Source organism: Alligator sinensis, unplaced genomic scaffold, assembly GCF_000455745.1.
Source record: "Alligator sinensis unplaced genomic scaffold, ASM45574v1 scaffold400_1, whole genome shotgun sequence".
Classification (NCBI taxonomy): Eukaryota; Metazoa; Chordata; order Crocodylia; family Alligatoridae; genus Alligator; species Alligator sinensis.
Window position 1 is genome coordinate 3183375 of NW_005841897.1, and position 18155 is coordinate 3201529.

Consider the following 18155-nt stretch of genomic DNA (forward strand, 5'->3'; position numbering starts at 1 on the left):
AAATGATTTATTTTTCTTTGAAGTGTCAGAGCTGTCAGTGAATTGGAAAGGGTGGTTTCATATCTGCTCTAATACAATTTTTTACAAGTACTGTAACAAGAAATTCTCCCTCCTATAATTGTTCTAGCCTGTGTGTGTTCTGTATACCTCCCTGCAGATGTTTGTTAGCTGCTTTAATGTATTTTTTGTGCAGTGTTCTGGCTCAATAGACAGGGTGTACCAATGTGAGTGGCAAGGCAATCTGAGTGTGACTAAAACAGGAAAGAAATTACTACCTCCTGCTAATCATCCCACACACTGGCAAGATAAATGAGTGCTTGGTGTATTGCTTGGAACTGTGCAGAGCTGCCAGGTTCTAGGGGAAAATGGATGAATGTGGGTGGGGAGGTGGGGAATGAAATAGCAGCTTTCTCTGTCTCCAGTGCTTTGGAAGCAAACATTAATGGAGCCTCAACTTCACCCCAGGGAGCTTGGTGTTATGCCCACTTTACAGATGGGGAAGCCAAGGTACAGAGTGATTAAATAATCGAGTTCTTGCAGTGTTGCAGGTAGGGTTAACATCCAGCCGTTCCTGACTCCAAGCTCTTTGACTGGTGAGCATGAGTACTAGCTTGAAGCCTGAGCCCACAGCAGTCAACAGGGTCAGGTCAGGATTTCACCTTGGTGTTTAAATGCCTCTGTATGTTCTGCAACTGGAGGGTTTATATGTATTGCTCTGCAGTACATGACTGCTGTGTCCTGAAGTTCTCTGTCTTGCCTGATGGCAATCAGGACCCCCGGGTCATTGAGGATTGGCCTAGAAATACACTGCATTAGCATGCAAAAGAGCTCTCTGCAAAATCAACTCAGTGCACTCATTTCCAGAGAACCACAGTGAAGGACTCTTGATTGGGTGGTATCTTGCCCTTTACTGTCCCACCATGGCTCCTGAAACAGCTCTCACCAGCAGGGATTGAACTGGGACTTGTGAGTCTCAACATGAGATTCAACTAAAAGACACAGCTCTGTTAGACAAGGCTGTAGCACATAAGACCATGTCCCTGTGTGGGTTGTTGGCAGGGGGTTGGATCCTGGGGCATGAGGTTCTTGTAGTGTGAGGCTACTGCCGTGAGGGACTTGTAGCCACAATATAGGGGAGGGCAAAGGGGAAAAAGGTTCTCAGTGATTTCCTAGAGGATATGAGTGAAATAAGTCCTTTTATTCTATTAATGCCAGGAGACTGTTCATTCCTCTTGGTGTGCTGACTTCCCAGAGGTCCTGCTGACTGAAAGGAAGACCGGGTTTCTAATGGATGTTCATTGTCTTCTGGGAAGTAATGAAGCTCAACTGGTCACGGGTGAGTCTCTCTCAGTCTGGTTCTGTCAAAGCAAAGAAACGATGATGGAAAGAAGGTTTAAGATAGCCTCCATTACCCTCAGTCCTGAGCCTCGCAAAGAGTTGTTCACAGAAACACAGAGTTGGTTTCCAGGTCTTAGCCCAATGGAGGAGCTCTTGCATCCTCTGTACGTGAAATGGGGATTGATGTGTTCAAGTTCTATGTTAATCATTCAAGTCTGGGAAGAGGTAGATGCATTTGAAAACCTGGCCCATGGTGTTGCCTCACCTGTGACAAATGTGTCAAACTATCGAGGTCTGAGAAAGGGTTCTCTAATACCCAAACACTTGCTTATACCTATACCAGCCATACGGTTGGTCCAATAAAAGACAACACCCAGAAGATTTCTTGCCTCTTACATATCTTAGCATAGCATCACCTCAAATTATCAGGGCAAGCCTGCCAAAAATAAAGCTGGATTAAGCTGCCCAGCATCTGTAGGTGGGGTTGAACAGTTAGGCGGTGCCTGCTTCTGGTAGGACTGAGAGATGAAGGGTGTGTGCTGGCCAAACAATGAGCAAGGGAGCTCGGATAAAGGAGCAACTGAAATGATTTGTTGTTTTCCTCAATTTGAAGCACCTTCTGCAATCTTCCAATGCCCCCACCCTCCCCCTTGTGCATGGTAGGTGCTACCATCAGTGTCTGCAAGACACTCTTACTGTCTTCCTCCAAGCATTTCTCTGCAGGGATGCCTCCAAAACTTTTCACAATGGTCAGGCAGCTTGTGGGCACTTTTTATCATACTGACTAGTGTTGTCACACTATTTCCTTTTGCTCCCTCTTCATCTTTCAAACTTAGATGGAAAGCTCAGCAAGATGGTGACGGTCTTTTCGTCTATCGTGTTTAGCACACTGAAACCCTGAACCATGACTGGGTGTGCAAAGCATTGGCACCTTACAGCTGAGGGGTTAGGCCTAACAGACAGATTGTACCACCCTCAAGGGGAGAAGCTCCCTACTCCTTGTACAGCCCCAACAGCCAGAGCATTTATGGAGTCAGCCATCAAAGCTGGGCTGTGTGACTAAGCAGGGCAGATTTTGACCCTTAAGAGAGCTGAGGCTGGAATCCGGTTGCATATCAGTGATTGTGAAAATCCTTTGCCATGTTATGCAAACTTTTGAACTTTGAATTGGAGGAAGAGGAAATATATACCTACTCCTCTGATTTGCACAGGAATGGAGAGCATGGGGATTTAGGCTGTGGCCCTGACTGTTAAGTAAAGTATACAGCAAAACAGCTGCTTGGTGTCAGCTTTCCCTCCCTCTGCCCATCTCTGTTTAAAGAGCTGTTGTCATGTGGGAAGCCTGTTGGCCTGACTGTGACAAGCAAATTGCCTTTCCTAGATTTGAATGTGAATCTTCCATGTTTGAGATTTTCTCCATTAATTTGCTGAAGCAAAAAGCTCCCAGTCCCAGTTCTGGAGCCAGGGAAAAGGGGTTCAGCTTTTTGCTGACTTGTGCTCCAGCCTTCCCGCCCTACTTTTTAGTGAGCCGCAGTGCTTTTCCCAGCAATGCTATTCACCTCCCAATCAGTTATGCCTGCAGTAACTTAAGTTGGGTGCTCTCACAGTGGCAAGAAGACGGAGTGACAGTACCTGAGAGGCAGCAAAGTCTTGAATAAATTCACTGGAGACAAAATCATGAAGATGCTAGAATTGATCCTACTGACACCAGGCTAGATTTTGCTCCAGCTCCAGGACATTAGCTAAGTTGCTCAGAAACTTTGGGAATAACCAGTCCCTGCCTCTGATCCAGACAAACCATTTCTATTTTTCAAATAGAGAAATGACCAGCTTAGCCTGGCGTGGCTGAGCACAATCCTGCCCCACCCATCTCAGCTGTAAACTGATCTGATTTCAGTTCCAGACCAGTTGCTCTCCAAAAGGCTTTGCCAAAGAGCACCATCCATGGGTACAACCATGAGGTGTGACTTCAGTAGTGAGGACTCAGAGGCTTGGGCTTCGTGTGTCTGGTACTCAGGTTACCTGATGGGCTGCTGCTGCTGGAGTGAGTTCAGATGTGTCCTCCTCAGGTTGTACTTGCATCTCCTGATCGCTGTATAGTCTTAGTGCCTGAGAGGGAGTGGGGAGGAATGCCCTGTAGGCAGGGCAGTAGGAGGTACACATAGGTCCTTCCTGGGGTCTCCTAAGGGAGAGAACAGCTCTGAAGATGGGTATCAAAGATACCTTCACACAAACCCCTCAAAGTTTTCTGTTACATTCCCCCATTTGCCTCCACCTATTACCTCTACCAATAAACAGGAGTCTTTCTGTAGCCTCCTCTGCCACTGGTGATGCTAACAATGAGCAGCAGCCTGGGTGGCCAGAGATGTGTCACTGCATCTAGGTGCTGAGCTAATGTATCTGGTGAAACAAAGGAATTTGGGTCAGGCTTTGTGCTTAGGAAAGTTGTTAAAAAATGTGCTGAGGCAGTCTCTTGGGACTTCCTAGGTGAGATTTCACCATCAGTTGAGGGGAGTGATTTTTCACTGCCTCTAGTGTTACCAACATACTCTCCTCCTGCTCACCCACATAATGATTAATCACCCTAGAGAGAACCAACTGCTCTCTGGGTATCATAATTATAGTTGCAAGGAGCATTCCCCTGGCGAAGGTCTGGTGTGTCAGAGCTTTAAAAAATAAGATTCTGAGATGATCGGCCCTTCAGCTTTGAGAAATGAGTGTACCTGCAGACCTGCACACACACATGGCCATGGAAGTCACATGTATACACACATCCACAACCATCTTATACATATGTGCTATCATAGAGATCTTGTATGCATGCAAAAGCATGGGGCTGACACACACGTACTTGTCCATGGGACTACAGAAATGGGCCTTTAGCTAAATCTTAAGACACATGTTTCAGACTGGTCCAGTGCTCCAGTATCTTTTATAATGATGAAAATTATGGGATGAGGCAGGACTGGCCCCAACTTGCAGGAGGAACAAAGTTCAGGGCCCATCTCACTCTGTGCTAGCAGAAACTGAAGGGACAGTTGCTCTCCCCCTCCCCAGTGCATTGGTTACACAAATTCCATGCATACTAAGATCAAGATCAAACAGCAGTGGGGCACCTTGGAGGAGAGAGAAGGGCAGGTCAAAAGGGATCAGCACCTGATGAGCATCAGCAGCAAGAACTGGGGCCTCTGTAAACCACAGATGAATCCACTTTGCTTTAGAGCTGCTTTTGTTCTCTGACCAACCTAGCTATGCCTGTAACCAACCAGCAGCAGAGTTCTGTGCTTCCAGCTGTCTTTGCATTGGCTTCAATAAAATTAAAAAGACTTTTCCTCCCAGTAACCAGGATTGACAGCACTTACTTTGCCTTAAAAATGTGTAGCCAAATAAAATGCACACATCTGCAGTCCAGTGAAATCTAGGCTACGGATCAGCTCCAACCCACTGCAGGGACTTATACCCCCAAGACACAGATGGAATGAATCCTTGGCTGCATACGCAGCAGAAAGTTTCAGAGCTTTCAGGAAAGTCTGCTTAGTCCCAAAACAACACAAAGGCCATTCAGCAGACAGGTGAAGAGGCCAGTAAAGGGGGCTATAGTCTTGGGAATCGAAACACACTTTTTGACCTCTGCTTGCAACACAGTCTCTTGCCTGTGCCCTAGAGGCCTAGACAGTCAACCTCTGTTCCACAGTATCACTGCAATATAGTTTAACCTTTAATTAAGGATCAACTTCCACTCAGAGGGTGCTTTTAGCAACTCCCTTGAGAGCTGCTTTCAGATTCCAGGGCTTGTGTAGCAGTATTGTCTTTCAGCAACAAAACCAAGATGCTGTAACAAACTCCACGGGTTATAGTTCTCCAAGCATGCAGTGCAACCTCAGCACATTAGTGAGACTCTCTCATGTCTCTGGTCCCAAATGAAAGTCTTTTTTGCGGCGTGAAGAAAGCCGGCTGCCCCAGGAAAGTCTTTCACAGATGCTAGGGGCTGGAAGGGACCTTACAGATCATGGGGTCCAAATACTGGCTTCATTTGAGCTAATAGAAGGAGGCCAGTTGTATTTGCCTGAGTGAGGTGCTAGGTGCAAAGGACAGAAAAGGTTTAATGTTTTGTTGGTTTTCTTTTAAACTCAGGCTCTGCAATCTGCTGAGCTTGCGAGCTGGGCATTCCAGTGAGATGCCATCAGGCTTAACTTGACAGCAATTTCTTAAATATTTTAAAAGCTGCCTGGAATAAACCGAATGCTTCTAAGTGACCTAAATTCCATTAGAATGCTATAAATTTCATTAGAAAGTGCACTTGTGTGCCTGCCAGGAATGAGCCACTTCAGGCTTTCATCAGCCTGTCCAGGCCCAGATGCTTTATGAATGCTTCCTCTAGCACATTTCAGGGAGTGTATCACCACATGCTGCTGCTGGAGCCAAGTGACTTGCTCCTTTGGGCTTTCCTCCACCCCTTCCCAGTAGGAACTGCCCTGCTTTTTTACTAATCGCATAGCACAGGGGTTGTCACCCAGAGGTATGCATACCCCTGGGGGTACTTGGACCAGTCTTAGGGAGTATGTGTGGGTGGGCGGGGATGGAACGCTGCTGCCGCCTCCCAGGAGCAGGGCCGGAGTGGCGAGAGCAGTGGCGCCCCTCTGTGGGATGGGGAAGCTCGCACGTGGCAGTCGCTGCTGCCACACACCAGCCCAGTGAGCTCCCCCCACTGCTCGGTATCCGGCCGCTGGGGGTACTTAGACTAAAAAAGGTTGAAAACCCCTGGCAAAGCAAACCAGACTGGTGTCAAGTCCTCATCCCACTAGCTATGCAGAAAGTGATACACCAGCTCCAAAAAGATGTAGTTTGTGTTCAGGTTCTTTAGCCAATCTTACATACTTTTTCTCTCTAATCCACATCCATTGCCACCTGCTTTGGGCATCCTCTGTGGAACCCAGGAGAGCTAACTGTAACTCCTGGCAGTTACCTTTGCAAAGGGCTTTGAGAGGACGTCACCAAAGTGCTGCACAGGCCTCCAAGAAGCTTCTTTTTCCTCTCCCTAACCCCAACAAGGTAGTGCACCCCATGCTGAAGTCCACGTGGATGCTACTTACTTCACTGCTAGCATTACCTGTGTCATTGGGATTAAACCTTGCTTGGGCCTGCCTACTTGTGCCACAATCACACTTTCACAGACAGTGCAGACAAACCCTCCTAGTCCTGGAAATGCACAGCTCAGTTTTGCATGCTCTGTGTTGACTGCACCTTCCTGTGCCCTCTGCAGCTTCTGCAACATGTAACTACCACCTGTCTCTCTAGAGCTGGGCAGATATTTTCACCAGTGGCCTCAATTTTGGGTGGTCCTGTTTTTAGATACCTATTGTTAGACGCCTGTAGGAGCCAGATTTCCATACACACGCAAACGTGTTCCAGTGCCTTAAAATGAGAATTGCATGGGTGCTCTGCACTGTAGGCATCTCCAGTTGGACCTTCAAAAAATGCAGGTTCCTCAAATTACAAGCTGCTTTTGAAAATACTGGTCTATGCTGGTGGCATCTATCAACTAATTCTGCAAATGTCCAAAAGATGGTCCTTCACTGTTACTACTTTCCTGGGTTGGGTTTGAACTGGCAATCTGAAAAGGAAAGGTTGAATCCTAGCCCCTAGACCTGTCCAGTGCCCTGAGAGTCCTGTGCAGTTTGGGGGTATATCTATGTAAAATTAGATATTCTATTTTGTTTGGGGAATATAATTTATTCCTATAGCTCACCCTGTGGATTCCTGTAACAGAGGTTTGACATACAACGAACAGACGTCCCAGAAGATGGGATGGAGCAATCAAGGACCATTAACAAGGAACAGCTCTTCCTTACTGGAGCAGCAGATTTTCTAGCAGCAAGGCCCATGACTTGGAATGATTCTCTGTATTTACAGCTTAAATACTTAAGTCAGAGCTATCCTGCTCACCCCAGCTGGCAGCACATGGCCAAGAGGACAGAGTTGTTTTGAAAGGCAAACTTCTCTGAGCCAGAGGCATTACTTTCTATCCCCACGTGCAAGAACCAAGCCCTGAAGGCATGATGGAGAGCAGCCTTGTTTAAGGCTTGACTCGGACTTGAGGCTTGGCAGAGTAAAGTCAATCTGTGGAAGGCTGCACTGAGGAGTTGGAGGTTTTCTGTAGATCTGCAACTGGCCCATAGCTTTTTCAAGAGTAAACTTTGTGAATGGTGAGCCACTTTGTTCCACAGGACTGTTGGCAAGATGCTGCCCTGCTCTGACTGGGCAGCTTCCTAAAACAGGAAGCCAACAGCAGCATCTGCCCTCTGCTGCAGGCAGGATAATTGGCTGCTTCACTCGGCTGTGCTGCTCAGCCCTCTTGGAGCCCCATCTGGACATGGCTACGCTTCTTCCCAGCATATGCTTTATTTGAATTTTCCGGGTCCCAGCACAAAACCAACCACTCTGCCAGGGATGTTTGCATCCCTTTGCAAGCAGCTGCAAACCAAAGTGAGATAAAAGCAGATGGTTTCAATAGCAGCCTCCCCCCTCCCTGCTCTCCCAGCAGATAAAGAGATGCTGCTTTGCCTCTTCTGTACCAGCACAATTCATTTTCATAAGCGAAAGGAGCTTGAATTACAGGACGGCCTTACTGCCAGACAGGTCCGTGTTAAACTAATATCCTGGATGCAGGGCCCAGCTGTGTGTCAGGTGCCCAGAGAAGGATGAAATTATTTCCCCATCAATCTGACAGGTAGCATGAATTCTCTGCCTGCCCGTTGTCTCTGATGGGGTTATTGTTGGTTTCTTATTTGCTGCAACCCAAAATAAATTCCCTGCGAGTTGTCTTTGGGGGTTGGGCTGGGTGCTCTTGCCTAAGGCAGGCAGTGTTACTTCAGTTATCTAAGCTGTATCTTAGGCTGGTTCTTAACTCAAGATTTAGTTGCTTGCTATCAAGTAGGTGGCTTTGTCTTGCCTGCTACCTGCAGAAGAGAGCTTTTTGTTTCTTTTCCTTGCCTCTAACCTCAGATGGCTTGGGGCTAGGAAAGCCCTGTCAGTGCCCCTCTTCCTCTTGTGTCCTTGGAGAGGTGACTTACAAAGGACACCCAGTGTTTTCCTGCTCCAAAGGATTTCCGTGCTCAGTGTTTTTAATGAGAACATCCCTTGTCTATCCAAGCAGTTTTGATTGTATAACATGGAGAAAGGGAAATGGAGCTTTTTTGGATGACTTCCATCTTGGCTCCAGGCAGGAGCAAGACAGTGCACTCAAGTCATGTTGGAGGAAGACAAGTAGGGAGTATCTGTGTAGCACAGTGGCAACGCTGTGTAAAGATAGCCATGGGCAAGCTGGCTCATACTGGAGCTTAAATGGTGCAAAGTGTACCCAAGTAACTGCACACAGGAGCTCAGAAACCAGCAGTATAGGGACAGAAGTTACACATAAAATAGTATAAGTGATCAGAAACTGGTTCAAATCTGTAACACAACAGAAGATTAGTGCACATAAACTACTTTCAATATAGCCAAAACTGGTTTAAAAGTCACTCCTACTGCTGCAGTCAAGGCACTGACCCCAGTAGTTGCATCCCTGAAGTGCAGGGCCTCACTACAGTAGCTCCCCTGCTTCCAGTTGTGGAGCTAGCTCAGATACCTTGTTATGGTGCTGCTTTGCACAGTTTCGACACCAGTTCCCGTCAGTTGTTGCCTCTGAGACCCTCTGTCTGTGACCTGACCTATATCATTAGTGCAATCCACGCTACTATTGTTTGTGCTTTCCCCAACAGCTGGTCAGGTATCGCAGGTCTGAAAATGTGCCTTTAAGTACAACTAATCCAGACAGCATAAAAGCAGCAATTTTCTGCCTCTGCCACTAAGAGTTTGAGAGAAAAAATGCAATTTCTCACTATCTCCTTCCGTTTGCTATCTGATCTCTGGCAAGGGAGCTAGATGGGGGAGGATGTTTTCTATATTTAGCTTTGGAGAAACTGTTATAAATAATCAGCTTAGGACACTGTGCTCTCTTTCTTTATCTTTTTCTTTTTAAAATCCTTGTTATCTGGCTCTAGGCTGCAGCATGCCAGCTTTCAGTCTGTGCTGGGTTTTTTTTTCTTTTCATGGAGTCAGTTAATAACCTGTTTTTAAAAAAAAAAGAAAAGCGTACCTACAGCTGTTCCATTTGCAGCTGCCAGGCTCTGAAGATCATTACTGGCCCTTGGAATCCAAGTCCCTACTTTGCATGTAAAAGTGCAGATGAATAGGAACCAGGCTGAGGAGATGGCTGCTCCTTCTGCAAGAAGAAAAGGAATGTGATTTAGGTGGCTATTTTTAGCCTTTTCAAGCCAAATGTAAAAAGACCCTTGAGCATCTTTTGTCCTGCTAAATCTGATCATATGCATGATGTGGTTCCTATGGTACATTTATCCCTAGGGCTTGTCTGCTGCTATGGGTCAGCTTGAGTTACATCACGTTAAAGGGACTTGCATCCACAAATTTGATTTTTGTTGTTGTTGTTGCTGCAAATTATCTGGCATTTCAACATGTCTTTAGAAGTAGGTTTACTGAGATGCAAAATGAGTTTACCTGCAACTCCTGTGCAGCTGTGAAGTTCTTCTAGGGCAAATCCCTTAGTGTTTTGCCTGCTACCTTACCTGTTTACCCTCTAACTGCTCCAAGGTCATCCTGAATGGATGCCACCTTTAAATGCTGGTCTTCTGTTGTTTTTTTCGAATTCCAGTTTGTTGGGACATCACATAATCTGTGTTTCAGTGAGATTCTGCACAGAGGTCTGGAGCTTCCCTCTCCTTCAGGGGAGAGGATCATGTGATGGCCCACCCAAAGTCTAGTCACCACAGTGCACAAAGGGGTTATTTGAACCCCAGCCAGTGCCCTATTGAGGCCTGTGAAAGTGTGGAGGACACTAATAGGATCGCTGGGAGAGCTGATGGGGTCTGCAGCTGCTATGAGGAACCATACCATATGTTTGCGAGAGATCCCTCTTCTGAACAGCTGCTTTTTATGGACTGCCAGTGCTGATCAGGATAGAGATTAGAAGGAGACTGATCTTTTTCAAACCAGTGAATCCAGAGGCAGATGCAATTCTGGGACCATATGAGCTCCTGAACTGCATGTAGAGGGTCCTTTAAGATCAAAGGATGAGACCCACATCGTGGAAGGAGCCGGTTCCAGTCTGTATTGGACGTTGCATCATAATACAACTCTGTGGGATTTAAATAGTTTAGTTCAGGTTACTGTGTGGGCAGTAGTACCAGGATGGTGGACTTGTCTCTGTCTCCAGGGCTTTTAACCCCCATGCAAATGTACAGCCACCACTGAAGCTTTCTGGGTCTCACCTCTTGGCCACCAGCCACAGGATTCATTGTTTTCTCTCTCCTGCTCAGTAGTCCCCTTTGTGCCAGCCAAGCCCCTCCTTAGCCAACTGGCCGGTTGACAAGGAGGTGGTTTGAAAAAAATGTGTTGGTTTTTATTACAGCAAAAAGTATAGAAATGAAAAAGCACTAAAATCACTCATCTGACTTGTGGTTTTATTAATGACCTCAGCTCTTAATCAGCATGAAGTATGAGGAGGTAAATTGGCCAAGTTGTGCTACACAAATACTGTCTTTTAAAAAAAAAATCTCTTTTTAAAATTGTATTTATTAATAAATCCAATTTATCAAATAACAGATAACAGATTTAACATTTAAAGATGCATCTAATCCCATAAAATATGCAGTAATGTTAGTCCTCCATCAACAGTGTTCCCTTAATCCAGGTCAACGTCCAGGGCCAGCCTGTCCTATCCTGCAGAACCTGAGGCCTCAGGGGGCCCTGCAGCCAAGGGACCGTGCCCCGCTTGCCCCCCGCTGCCTGCGCCATGTTTAAAGGGCTCAATGCAGGCAGGGAGCCCCTTCCCAGCCAAGCAAGGGAGGAGTTCCCAGCTCTGCTCTGGGTCCCCGAGGAGGGATCCCAGGTGTCCCCAGCGCATGCTGCCCCCACCCCACGCCCCCAGCAGTGCAGCCCAGCCCCGATTAGTTTATTTCCATGAGTTTATACTGCAATTAACTGCAATTTTGATTTTTCAATGGATCAGAGAACCCCAAAACTATATCTTGCAGGGGTGCCCAAAAATTGTGGGCTGGCCCTGTCACCATCCACAGGAATCCTGTACTTTTCTTCCTTTCAGTCAATGACAGTTTCATTGTTTCTGTTGATGTTAAGCTTTTGTATTTCTTCATCCTCATATAATTTACCCCTCCCCCTTTTCCCCCTACAACTCTACATAATAGACACACAGTTTTTAAATAGAAAGATACTTTAAAGCAATGTATCGGAGGGGCACTGCAGAAGTGTATGCATCTTGCAGAGCACTTCCCGCCGGTCCATGTTAAAAAAGAGATCTTAAGCCAAAGAGTGTTCTGCTTTGGCACGAAGATTGCGGGGCAATGTAGGTCTCTCAATACTATGCAGATGGGTAGTGGTTCCTCTCCACTTCTGTGTCCACTCTGAGTGCTCCATCTTAACAAATAGCGGCATGGCACATCTTTCCACTTTGCCTGTTTGAAAAAAATCATTTTTTGTCTTTTGGACACACCTTAAAGTACCATTTTCCAAAGTAAGGACAGACTGCAGGAGTGTGCATACCCTGCACCCCTGATCCCCATCATTCCATTGCCTTCCACGAGTATCTCACATGTGTAGGGTAATGAAATGCCAGGATGCCTACAGCAGTGGAGTGATGCATCCTATGGTGTTTGCACAGGACCCTGTTTATCTCAGCACATCACAGTGCCCTGTGGCCTCAGTGAGGTCAGGTGAAAATAGCTTCATCAAGGATAACAATGCAGTGTGAAATCACAGCTCACTGAACAGTTGTTGTAGATCATTTGCCAAACACAGGAGTCTCAAGGGTATATCTGCCCTTAGCTAACAGGAATTACTATCTCACAAAAAGCCCTACCATGGTTTAGTAGTACACATTAACAGGTTGATGTGAAGACAGCATTGGAATCTGTAAATGGGAGACTACTGAAAAGCAAAGCTTCCTATTTCATACTTAAACAATATTTCAGTGCACTCCCAAGAATATTTTTCTGGTTTATTTCAGTTTGTCATTTTTTGCCCCTCACCCCCGCAAAAAAGAAGCAAACATCTTATTTCATCTTAATCTTAACCAGAATTTTGAAGATTCTTCCAAGAATGATCTGCTGTTTTACAGCAGTAGACCATCTTTTGAAGGAACAAAATAAGCAAACAAAATGAGGTAGGACTTTGTATCTTAGTTTTGGTAGATCCAAAGAGCCATAAACACTGGGAGAGTTTGGATCTGGAACCAAATCTTAATTTAATGGCAGGGGCCCATTATTGCCATCCATACTTATTTAAGAGTGTATGATAACAGAGGAACAGACAGATGGTAGACAGATTGAAATCAACACATTCCTGCACAAATTGGCTGTATCTAACAGAAAAGGGCTGGATGACGGTAGCGATTATGCTTTAAAAAACAAAAACAAAAAAACACTGGTTTAGATCTGGATGCTGGTTTAAATGTGATCCAAGTTGGTTATGACCAAAAGTGACTGCAACATAACAACTATTCATTGACTTATTAGAAATATTTAGCAGTCATATTGAAGCTAATAGCTAACATTGTGAAGATAATAAGAACAACTGCTGACAGCTACAAGAAATACCAGGAACTATAGAAATCAATTATATCCTCCCACCCACCCCTAGAGGGATGGAGCCAAAATCTCTACAGTGATTTCAGTGAAGTTATGCCAGTTATGTCTTCTAGATCTCAGAAGGTATTTTTATCCACATAATGTGTTCTGACCTCCCCAACAAGGAGGTCAGATTGCAACAGAGGATTTTATTACATGGCATCATACTTAACATTATTATATGTGCAGAGTTTATCCTATGCACTCTCCAGGTCCAAGATGAGGCATGTTAGTGTCATCAGTCTGGACAAACTTGTACAGAGGCTGCCCATGCTGAACCAGATCTGTGAATGAAGGACACATCCACTTTCCTATGTTCTCTGCCTAGCACTTTTCATGAGCATTACACACATTTGAGTCTGTAAGGTAAAAAAAAAAATCAAAATCCAGTGAACATTTCCCTACATAGGATGCTTTCCCTTCAGGTTGTTGCATCTGCAAGTGTGTTATATTTTTTGTACATCTTTCTTTCTTTAGTTAAATAATCTCCAAAACACAGGATTCTCATGGAGCACAGCTTGGTACTTCCCCATGATGATGAAAAAAAAGGAAAGAGAAAGAGCACATATGACAAGGAAAGAGATTGCCTTGGACACAGGACTGGAATTTGCAGAAAGCTTTGTGCTGATTCCAGTCTACGTGCATTTATTTCCAGAGGCTTGTGAATAGCAATTAGATGTACATTTCTAAAGTGTTTTCTAAGGAGATCCTTAGATGAAGGCTGCTAGCCAAAATCAAATCTACACCGCCTTTTATCATGGCATAACTGTTTCAATTAGGAATTATATTTTATTTATTTTATTTTTACTGAAATAGGTACATAGGTGCAATTTCTAATCTGAATGTTGTTATACCAGCATAAAGAGGCCTTTTCCTCCCTTGTATGAGAATAAGCTGTAGGGCTAGGGACATAGGCAGACAAGGTTCCTTGGGTGAATTTGATATCTTTTATTAGACCAACCCAAATAGTTGGAGAATATTTATTAAGCAAGCTTTTGGGTTCAAAAACCCTTCGTCAGGCTAAGGAAGTTTCAGCAGTTGGTGTGTGCTCTTCCTGGGCTAGGGACAGACATTCAAAAAGCCTGAGCCTGAAGTGATTCAATCTTTGCTGGTTAATCTAACCTGCATAGCTTGAACCAATTTGGAGGTGAGTAGACATTCCCTTTTCATTTCAGAAATGCAGGCACATGCCTATAGTGACTCAGGCTAGAAGCCGGGGGGCACTAGAGCAGCCCTCCCTTCGTTTCCACAATACTGAACTGAGGGGGGGCATGGCCAGGCCCCAGAAGGACATTCTGATTAGCACACGGGATGACAGGAGGCTGCCACTGCCAGCAAGTGACACGAGTTTTGCTTTTAGCAGTTTGAGGTGCAGTTTCCCAGAAACCCCTCTACCTATCTCTTTGAAGCTTGGCATGCTTCATGCCCTCTGAAAGGGATACCACCCCTGCAATTTTCATCTGTATCAGGCATGAAATGACAAAATTATAGGCATTTTCATGATTCCCCATTATAGCCTATGAGCGAAACATCGCAACACAGCAAAACAATTTAGATGAAACGAAACAGAGCAGTGCTTTGAAATGAAACTAAACGAAACACCGTTCCTTTGAAATGGCGAAACAGAAGTGGAAATGAAACGGTGCTGTTTTGCATGGCCCTAGTGTTTTATCACCCCATTTAGAAAACAACAGAGGGACATGACCAGTAGGGCTGTGTGAAATTTCGCCAGCCGTTTCATTTCGACATTGTTTTGACTCATTTTGAGGTCGAAACAGCAAAATCAAAATGAAACAAAGGTTGTCAAAACAGCCTCGAAACAAAACGAGGCTAGTCAAAACGTTTTGAAAGTTGAAATGTTTCGACTATAGCGCTGGGGATGGGAAGTCAGTCCAGCTCGGCTGACTTCCCATCCCCAGCGCAAGATCCAGCCCATCCCTGGCCGATCTAGCAAAACATCGAAACAGAGTCAAAACAGCCTTCCTGTTTCGATGAAGCAAAATGGAACAGCTGTTTTGAATTGAAATGAAATTCCATACAAAACACTGTTCTGTCCAAACCTCAAAACTCAAGGTGAAATGGAATGGTGTCGTTTCGCACAGCCCTAATTACCAGCTACCTGTTGATTCTGCCTTTGTCACAGCACGGACTGGAGCCAGCATGTGGTCTGCTAGCTAATACATAGATACCTCTCAGCAAGGCTGAGGGGAGGAAGGAATTCCTGTTTAGCAGGGAGTGGGAGGTGAGGAAAGCAGCCTGAAAGTCTCTGCTGAGCTGCAGCCAGGGAGCAGAGGGAAGGGGCCAGCCCTGCTGTGGAGCAGAGAGCCCCAACCAGCCCAGAGAACATGCTGGGATGCTGGGGGACTCTGATTTAACTGAAACAAACAAGGGGTCTGGGACAGACATTGCATAAACTGGTTTGAGCCAAATCAGTTAAGTCTGATACTACGTTCAACCAAGTTTATCTCAAACTGGTTTCAGCCATTTTCAAAGTGGTTTATGTGCACTGAACATCTGTTCTGTTACAGGTTTAAACCAGTTTCTGATCACTTAAACCGGTTTATGTGTAATGTTTGTCCATAGCCTAGAGGTGTAAGAAGCTTGGAACCAGTGCAGCGTCGTTCATATAAGTGGGGACATATCACTTTAACTATACCAGTGTAGTTAAAGCAGTATAACTTTTGCCTTGGAGGTGCAATCCAAGTCCTATGGAAGTTGACAGAAAAATTACCAGTGGCTTTGGTGGGAGTTGGAGTGGAGCTGGATGTATTGGATATTTTAGTATCATACATTATTAAGATGGGACAGTTTATTATTTCCTCACCATTAGAAAAGTGTGCAATACTATATAGGTCAATTGAAACATTTTTCTATACCCTAAATAGCTTACAAACAAAAAACCTGCATTAATGCCCATTGAAGTTGACTTGGTTATTTCTATTGCCTCCAGAGAGTGTTTGGAGTGGTCACTAGAGGCCTGACCCACCAACGGTATGCCCTAGCATTGACCCTTACACCTCTGGGCAATCTCACTGACTTCTTCCCTTCTTCACCTGCAAACCTAGTCACAAAGACTTCTCCAGTAGCATGACTAAGCGCTCTGCTGCCGCGGTGTAGACCGGGGTGAGAAAAGTCCAGCCCATGAGCTGGATCGGGTCCGTGGCTGACTCCATTTCCCAGTAGCCCCTGCCCATGTCACTGCAGCTGGTTTCCATGGATACCCCAGAAGTGGCAGGGCCATGACAGCATGGGTCCAGGGTTTCCATGGAGATCAGCTGCAGCAGCACTGGCAGGACATGTGGCTGGGCTGCTCTGGGGCAGGGATTTTGCAGTGGTGACAGCATGGTCCAGAGCTAAGGCAGACTGCCCATACACCCCAGGCAGGATCATGCAGGCAGCAAATCGCAGCTCTGCCCCAGCTCTGGACCACAGTGTCACCGCTGTAAGATCCCAGCCCCAGTCCCAGAGCAACTCCCCACACCCTGCCAGTGCTGCTGGGGCTGGTCTCCATGAAAAACCTGACCCCACGTTGTCATGGCCCTGCCGCTGCTGGGGTCTCCATGGAAACTGGCTGCAGCGATGTGAGCAGGGGCTTCTGGGAAATGGAGTGTGACCGCCAGCCAGATCCACCATTTTGTCCACCCCTGGTGCAGACATACCCAGGTAGACCTTTTAAGTTACATGAGGACTGGATGGCCTGGTAAGTGGTAAGTTGATTTTCATCTCTACAAAACTAACACCAGCGCTCCAGCTGGGAATGCTCCAGGTCGCTGCGTCATCTGACGGCCCTTCATAGAAGTATATGGAGGGACTTGGCTGTCTCAGCATTTCAAAGGAAACAGTGCCCACACCTCTAAGTCACCACTGTTCCTGGGATGCTTGGGCACTGTGGTTGGCAATTACAATATAGGTGCTAGCGGTTTACACACACAGAAAGTTAAGTGAGCTACTTCCTCTGCTCTAGTGTCCCTAGAGCTTTTTCTTCTTGAGCCTCTGTCCCCCTTCCCCACCCCTGCAGCAAGCTATAAAACCTCTATGGCCCACTGGTGCAACAACAATTGCTCAGCTCCCCAGCCCTGCCCACACAGCCCTGGTGCAGTGAGTGGAGCTTGGCAGTGGGGAGCCGCGGGGCCCCACTCACCTGAGCAGCAGCAGCAGAGAGTCTTGCCTGCCCGCCTGCAGTGCTACCCACAAGATGGAGGCAGTGGGGCGAGCCCACCCTTACCCCTTCCTAAGGTCTCATCTCGGCCCTGGGGGGCCAAGGTAGCTCCTCCATATGCTGTGCTGGGCCGGGGAGACCCCCTGCAACCTGCGCATGGCCCCCCAGCAGGCCTCAGATCCCCAGTTGAGACTGCTGCTCGAGGCAATGGAAATGGAAATTGATGCAGCAGCATTGGGAAACTGGCACCATTTCCACCATGGAGCTGTCAGCTAGACTTCCAAAGCTATTTAAGTGACTAAGGGTGCAGGTAGGCACTGGTGTATTTTTCAAAAGCATCTAAAATAGTTAGTGTCTAAATCCTATAGATATTGGTGAAAATTCCTCTGGGATCCTACCTGCATGTTAAGGCATGTAGTCTTCAGCACAGCTAGCACAGCATCCTGCATTAGCACTCATCTCCCCACATAATTGATAAAATCTTCATCCAGACTTTTCCTTTTGCACCACAAACTGAGTAAATCTTTCCCTTTCCACTGCAGAGCAAGTTTATCAGTGTCCTATGCTGATGCTCAAGGAGTGAAATCAGATTAAGTGTGTTGCTGATGCCACCAATATTAATTTCTGCCTTATCAACCTCATGAGGGCTATAAATATCTCCTGGGAGTGAGGGAATCAATGTTGGAACTGATGCTCCATCAAGAGTATAAGCCAACCCCCACTTCTTATGTTTTCCTTAGTTACAATGCCAGCAAACCTCATACTGCTGCTGCTATCCCTGTGCTTTATGGGCAATGGCATGAAATTCCACATTGAAGCCACTGTCTGGATAGCTTTAGACTCTGGGGTGAAACCGTGTGCAAAGGCTTGCTGTACTCGCTGTGGTCACACACTCCGTCTGAGTCATAAAAGTTATGAATCAGGACTCAGTCCTGTATGCTGATACTGCTGTACGTAAA

The 18155-nt window shown here is 46.1% G+C and overlaps 1 long non-coding RNA gene across 2 annotated transcripts; it reads right to left on the reverse strand.

Moving 5' to 3' along the window:
* Positions 1–1215: 1215 nt before the first annotated feature.
* LOC112549342 lies at positions 1216–17795 on the reverse strand. Of its 2 annotated transcripts, none has more exons than XR_003092748.1 (5): positions 17595–17795; positions 9480–9601; positions 3621–3738; positions 3361–3520; positions 1216–1358 (listed from the first exon to the last, which is right to left on the reverse strand). It is a non-coding gene; the product is annotated as an uncharacterized LOC112549342 (long non-coding RNA). The 2 variants fall into 2 exon arrangements; XR_003092747.1 differs by having other exon boundaries at positions 9476–9601.
* Between the last annotated feature and the right edge of the window lie 360 nt (positions 17796–18155).